Genomic DNA, 7,097 nt, shown 5'->3' with positions numbered 1-7,097 from the left:
CAAATTTTCCATTAAATAATGGTCCGATTTTTTCTTATCTTTGGAACTTTGTATGTTTGGAACTTATAGTGAAAACGCCTAAGACCACACGGAAATGGACCCACGGCGAAATCAAAAGCTTTGCCCTCGCCCCCCCCCCATCTGTACGACCCCCCATGTAAGTCGCGAGTTCCTCCCACGTGCCAAATGTCTGCCCTTTGTGTCCCCCGCTAAAATTGCCGACTGTTCGCTGGCAGCTATGGATCCGTGCGTCGACCTATGGATTCGGCGCACGGATCCATAGCTGCCAGCGCTGCATACTGTCGTAAGACGTTGCCGCAGTCGCGTGCGCCTTGCCGCGGAACTGCGCGCAAGATCTTTGCTCAGCGGTTAGGATCAACACCTCCTTTCGGCAACACTTCTCTGGTATCCCGTCTCATCTGGATGGTTTTATTCTACTCCGAGAATCACTAAATACAGACTAGGTAATGTTTTACAACACATATAAGTTCTTCTACTTCTTCACTACGTGTGGCTACGTGACTGACTAAGACTAATTGGCGTCCCGGCGGCGAAATTTTTTTTCCCAAACGGTATAACATAGCGAAGAATTTAGCGCCTTCTGATTGGCTGCTTCGATTTGCTTTGCATGCCTTTGACAAGAGAACAAACGCCCATTTGTAAATGTTTGTTTGGGTTTATGACCGCTAGATAAGTACGTTTTCTGATATTTTCCTCATTAATATTACATATAATATCACTATAATTGCAATTCTTTCTGCAAATGTGTTATTTTCATCTCAATCTTAAGTTATGAGAGGGTCTGGGCTCTTGTAATATTACATACGTACGTATGTACACGCACTCGTAGTGCTTCGTCGCAGGAGGAAGGAGCGAAGGGCTACGACAGTACTACAAGAGCTACGACGGTACTATAGTACTAGGGCTACCACAGTACTAGAGCTATACGTACTCGTACTCGTTGACGCTAGTAGTAGTATTACTAGTACGGTAGTAGTCGAGACAGAGCCAGTGTTTAACCCTGAGTCAGCTGACACCGTAATTAAACTAATCGACCACGCACGAACATAAACAAAACTCGGCACCAAACATAACCTAGCCCTCTCATAACTTAAGATAAATGACACATAAACACATTTTCAAAAGAATGCACTTATAGTAATACTTAAATTATAAAACTAGCAAAATGTTCTTCTAGGGAAAATCACATCAAAAACAACTTATCCTAGCGTCATTAACACCAAAACAAACATTTACCAAACGCTGTTCTCCTGCTGAAGGTTCTTCAGCAAAGCCCAAATCAGTCAAGAAACGCATCATATTGGGCTAATTCACAAACCCAATGGTTGTTTTAAACATACTAAAAACTACTTTAACCTAATTTACAGAAAGTTCGGGAAAGTTTTTGGTAGATAATTGGGGATTTTGGCTACAAGTCATGGAGGCTGACATCTTGCCAAATTCCAGCCAATCAGAAGGCGCCTAAATCCTTCCTATGTTATACCGTTTGGGAAAAAAAATTTCGCGTCCCGGCGCACGGTGGGTTTTTATATCCATCGCGCATGTGTGGTCATGGTGGGGGACGCGTATATGGTATGGTGCGAGCGTGCATCTACTGACCATAGTATTGTGGCTATGGGCGAAGGAAACTGAGCCAAGCTGTGAATAGATTTTATATCGCACTTGATATCAAACCAGGGTCACATAGCAGAAGGGCTGGCTGGTAATTGGGCCACGCCCTTGCTACGCAGTTAGAAAGCAAGCAGTCACGCGCTGTGCTATTCCTAACCGCGTTCAAGTTTCTGCACTGATTCATCGCTCTGAAAATATTCTATTACTATTCTCAACCGTGTTCAAGTTTCAGCACTCGCGCGCGTAGTTCTGCTACACCTGAATGTCAGTTGCTGATACTAACAGCGCCGAGTCATCAGCATACAATAAAACTATGGTTTACATACATTAAAAATACCAACGCGCTTAAAATGCATCCCTCAGGCCCCATCCCCACCCAATAATCTCACACCCATCTTTTATAAATTTACCTTGTATGTTATATAACCCTCTAGCGTTATCTGGGTTTATGTTCTTAAGTACCTTTAACACCTTTTCTTTGCTTACATGGCAAAATTGGGAATTCTTTCCTAGTACCCCTCTGTGTGTATAGTCATTACTGGCTCATGTCTCATTGTAAATGCCACACTTTATGACCAGTTTCTCCACTACGGTTCAGGCGTACGTACAGCGAAGACTACATATACACCGTCGTGGGTTTACACTGACAATTATATTCAGTGAAGTTGGCGTTTTTTCTTGTTTCACCCGCAGCGCACGGGCCAAAGCGGATACGCATTTTTGCATGTATTACATGCTGCCAGCGTGGCGCCTAAAGCAAAAACTTCGTCTACCCCTAGGGTGGAGGGACACAGCCCTCATTGCTGTTGTGTGATTGGCCACTTCGCACAAAAACGTTCAACTCGCCTGCTTCCAGTTACCTTTACGTTCACCGTGAGAAAAACGACATATGCCGTGCCCGTCGCGAGTGCGTGCGTTCGTGTGTGTGCGTACACGAAATACCTACGCGTTTATGTATACGTGTAGCGTCTAGATACACGCGTATCACTATGCGCGCGTCTTTCATGTATGTGTGCATGTGCAGGTGCGTGCGGGCGTGCGTGTACGCCTACATGCATGCGTCTGCGTGCACGTGCCTGCGAGCGTGCGTATGCGCGTGCGTCCAGGCGTGCGCGTGCGTGCATACGTTTAGCTGGTTTGTGTGGATATGCTATTTCCTCGCACAGTTCGCTGGACACGCTCATGCGTCCGCACACACTCTAATGATTACGCACCTACGTACGCCCGCACGCACGCACGCACAGACGGACGCACGTATGCACGCCCGTACGTACTTATAGAGGCAGCCAAGCATGCAAGCACATAGCTGTAGTACTAGGAAGCACACACACACGCACACATGTGCGTATACATGTATGAACGCACGCAGTGGCACACCCACGCACGTACGTACGCACGCACGCCCGCACACACGTTTGTATGCGTGCATGTATCTGTTTGTACATGTGTGTGTGCGTGGCTGAGTGCGTGCGTGAGTGTGTTTAAAATGTTCATTAGAAAATTTTTTTCACAAGTCACAAAAATCCCTTTAATCAAAAATCTTTTCTTTTACCCTGGCCACAAGTCATGGCGTAACATAAGTATGTCATGTAACACGTACAATTCACAGATAATATCAGGAGCTATTGAGCTTTTTAGAATATTTGTCATTATTAGCTCCTGATTCTTTGTATATAGGTGAACTTTTATATTGACATGAATAGAGGCGTATTATTTCGGCATGTATTATTATAAAACCCGGCTTATGTATCCGCTGCAACTGCCGCTCGTTACATGAAACCGCTGACGCATAATAAAATATAATTCATAATAAAACTTATAGAACACAGTGTAGAAGTTGAAAGTGTTGACACTTTCATTTATATTTTTATTGAACTTGCCAATAAGAGCAGCTGAATGCAGCTGAGCTCTTTCATTGTATTCATCTGCAATGATGTGGTGACAATTGCATTCATATGTTGTGTTGAACCTATAAATGATAGTCAATGACAAACGATATGTTCACACATGTCATGTGATGTCATACACTGAGAGGCACACATCTCTGTCAGACTGTGACAAATCAACTGTGTCCTTTTTTATTTTGAGAGTGAAAAAAGAAACGAACAAGTGCACAGTAGTATTTTTATACAAAAAAAACATTTATTTCCATCCAAACGAAAACATAACGTCCTCCATACTGTCTGTTTATTAGAGAGTAACAAAACAATAACCAATGTACAAGTAGTGACTAGTGAAGAAGGGCCGTGTATATACCGTCTTTTCGTTTTTCATACACGATAACAAAAAACGGTAAGTGATAAACGATTTCGTTTTCTGTTTTTCTCGCACAACAAGGATAAACGGTAAAGCGCACAAAAATCACTGCTTATAAATATTCTACTTACTTTTATGTTGAACAACAAATTATGAGCAACTTTAGTGAAAATGCCTAACACCACACGGACATGGATAACAGCAAAATGAAAAGCTTTGCTCTCACCCCCACCCCCATCTCTACCATCCCCCATCTAAGTCGCCAGTTCCTCTCACGTCCCAAATCCCTGCCCTCTGTGTGCCCCGTTACAATTCTCGACTGTTCGCTGGCAGCTATGGATCCGTGAGCCTCCTTTTGCATTCGGCGCACGGATCCATAGGTGCCAGCGTTCAATACTTTCGTACAACGTTTCCGCGGCCGCGTGCGCCTTCCCGCGAAACTGCGCGCAAGATTCGTGCTCAGCGGTTAGGATCAACACATGCTGTCAGCAACACTTCTTTGGTATGCCATCTCATCTGGGTGAATTATTTTTCCTTGCCGGACACACTAGGCGATTAAATCAGGCGATTAAATCGGGCGATTAAATCGGGCGATTAAATCGGGCGACTAAATCGCCGTGAAATCGCCTAGTGTGTCCACTAAATCGCCGCCGATTTAGTCGCCCGCTTTTCGTCGTCCGATTTAATCGCATAGATCACATCGCATCGATTTAATATTATCGGGCGATTTTGTCGCCCGATTTAGTCGACCGATTTAATCGTCTAGTGTGTCCGGGGCCGGCGATATAATCGTCATTCCTATCGTCTTCATCTATATGCTAGTCGGAGACGTCCTTGGAGGCCCGTGACTGTCGAGCCATCGCAACTGATGGATGCTCACCGCCGTGAGACACGTCGCTGTCTATATATCATGCCGAAACCTACGCCATTCTAATGAGCTTTCCCACGTGAGAAGCGATGTTTTAGCAGATAATTGTCTCCGTTTTAATGTTTAGAAATTGTTGTCGTGATCAAAACTATTTCGTCGCCTAATCAAAACGATTCAAATAGGCCTGGCTAGCTGCATTACGCTGCATTCCCTTGCGAGTTGGTTTGATGCCACTGTGTTCATTAGCAGAGTCGGTGAGTGCCTGCATAAAACATCCGAACATCATGACTCTGTGTGTGTGTGTGTGTGTGTGTGTGTGTGTGTGCGTGCGTGCGTGTTTGTGTATGTGTGTGTGTGTGTGTGTGTGCGTGCGTGTGTATGTGTGTGTGTGTGGGTGGGTGTGTGTATGTGTGTGCGCATTTACTCTTTCGTTATACCACCCTGACGCAAGGGGACAGTAAATACTATTGACAAAGACATGAGTAATTATATATGCTAATCAAGTAAGTGTTTTATAACGAAAGCTACTAACAATGATTGTTTGCTATTCTGATGACATAGCCTATATATATATATATATATCAAAAGTACATAATAGGCGTGTTCACACACAAGAAAAACCGCGATGCTAATCGCGATGGAAATACCGAGATAATTGTGTCGTTGTTCACACAGGCAAAAATATCTCGCTAATCGCCGAGCGGGATAATTCTATTAATCGAACTGCGCATGCTCACTGCCGGAATGATGCTCACTGCGCATGCTCACTGCCGGAATGATGCTCACTGCGCATGCTCACTGCCGGAATGATGCTCACTGCGCATGCTCACTGCTCACTTGCTTGGAATGATAGGATAGAAAATACCGGGATTATTTGCGCGAGCGTTCACACACGCAAATAATCGCGTTAATTCCAAATAATCGCAGTCAAAAGTGCGATTTGGAGCGCGATGCTGATCGCGATTATTAGTGAGATTATTGCGTTCCCACTTGTAATAATCTTGGTATTTCGATCGCGATGCAAAAACCGGGATTTGCATCCCGCTAATTCGCGCCAGTGTGAACGCGCCTAATATAAGATTGTGTATCCTTTTATCCTTCCATCTCCTATTATGAACTCTTGATATATATAATATATATATATATATATATATATACATATATATACTAGTAATTAAAAATCCATACGAGACAGATTACATGTAGCTGCATTCTGTATGAGGCACGTAGTTTCTTCTAAGATGTAATTATCTGTGTGTTGGCCTGTGGTATATAACTGCCCCCTTGTGTCTGAATGTTGCAAGTACACATTTTGATACTATGGCGGAGGGGCGTACGTGGTGATAACGGTGACCATCTATCACATGCTGCGCTTATGAATCCATGCATATACAGAGATGGCTCGTCACGTGATGCGAGACTAGACACTTGAAGCACCCGACAAACTATAGACACCAAACAGTGCAGATCAAGGTGATTATTATGTGCAGGTGGAACGAAAGAACACATTTTCTGGTCACCGATCAAGATTCTCCCAGATAAAATCACCTGAATATATGTAAATCATCTTGCGTCGGTTTCTCGCACTGCAATATTAGTAAGATCATTCATTGCGCCAGCCCTTGGTCACAAACAAAAGGTTGCTGTCGCTTGTGTGCACGCTACAACATTGGAGCGGAAGTAATCTATAGTTATATCACAACACCGCCGTGCGACCGCCCTTCGAGTAATGTATATATGCGGCATAATTCCATCGATATGATTGCCCACGCATAACTATCATATCAACAACAACAAGAGCAATAACAAAAACACAATAATGATAAACACTAACCTTGTATACTAGCCTATTTTGCACACTCCAGTCGCTACACGTAACCTTGCAGCAGGGGCCGCTACCACCGTAACTAATATCAGCAACGCCTAGCCCAAACAAAGTTGATGTCTCGTCCCCTAGATTCTCTGATGAAAGCTCTAAAAATTATTGTCTCTAAATAAATGTTATCGAATGTATTCATGAATGAAGAAGATGGAAACTGTTGCGGACACGCTTAGAGCTATTAGGGATTCACTAATTATCACATTCTCTTCATTGCTTGTATGTTTTTGTAGAAAGCTAAACCTGCCGAGCTGTGGCTAGGTTTAAATACGGTGCTCTGTTGTGTATACTTTCTAGATCGCTGGAGTAAACACCCGATATAAAATGTTGACTGCAGAGCGCAGTGAAGCACGTACTACGGAATTGGTCTAACGAATTAACTGCGGCCCAAGAACGTAATCCTATCATTATGAATAACGATAGGAACTGCCTAACCACAACATAATTAAAAATATAACAAAT

Source organism: Priapulus caudatus, unplaced genomic scaffold, assembly GCF_000485595.1.
Source record: "Priapulus caudatus unplaced genomic scaffold, Priapulus_caudatus-5.0.1 Scaffold1111, whole genome shotgun sequence".
NCBI lineage: Eukaryota > Metazoa > Priapulida > Priapulimorpha > Priapulimorphida > Priapulidae > Priapulus > Priapulus caudatus.
The sequence above is the reverse complement of the archived record's forward strand: the minus strand, read 5'-3'. Positions refer to the sequence as shown.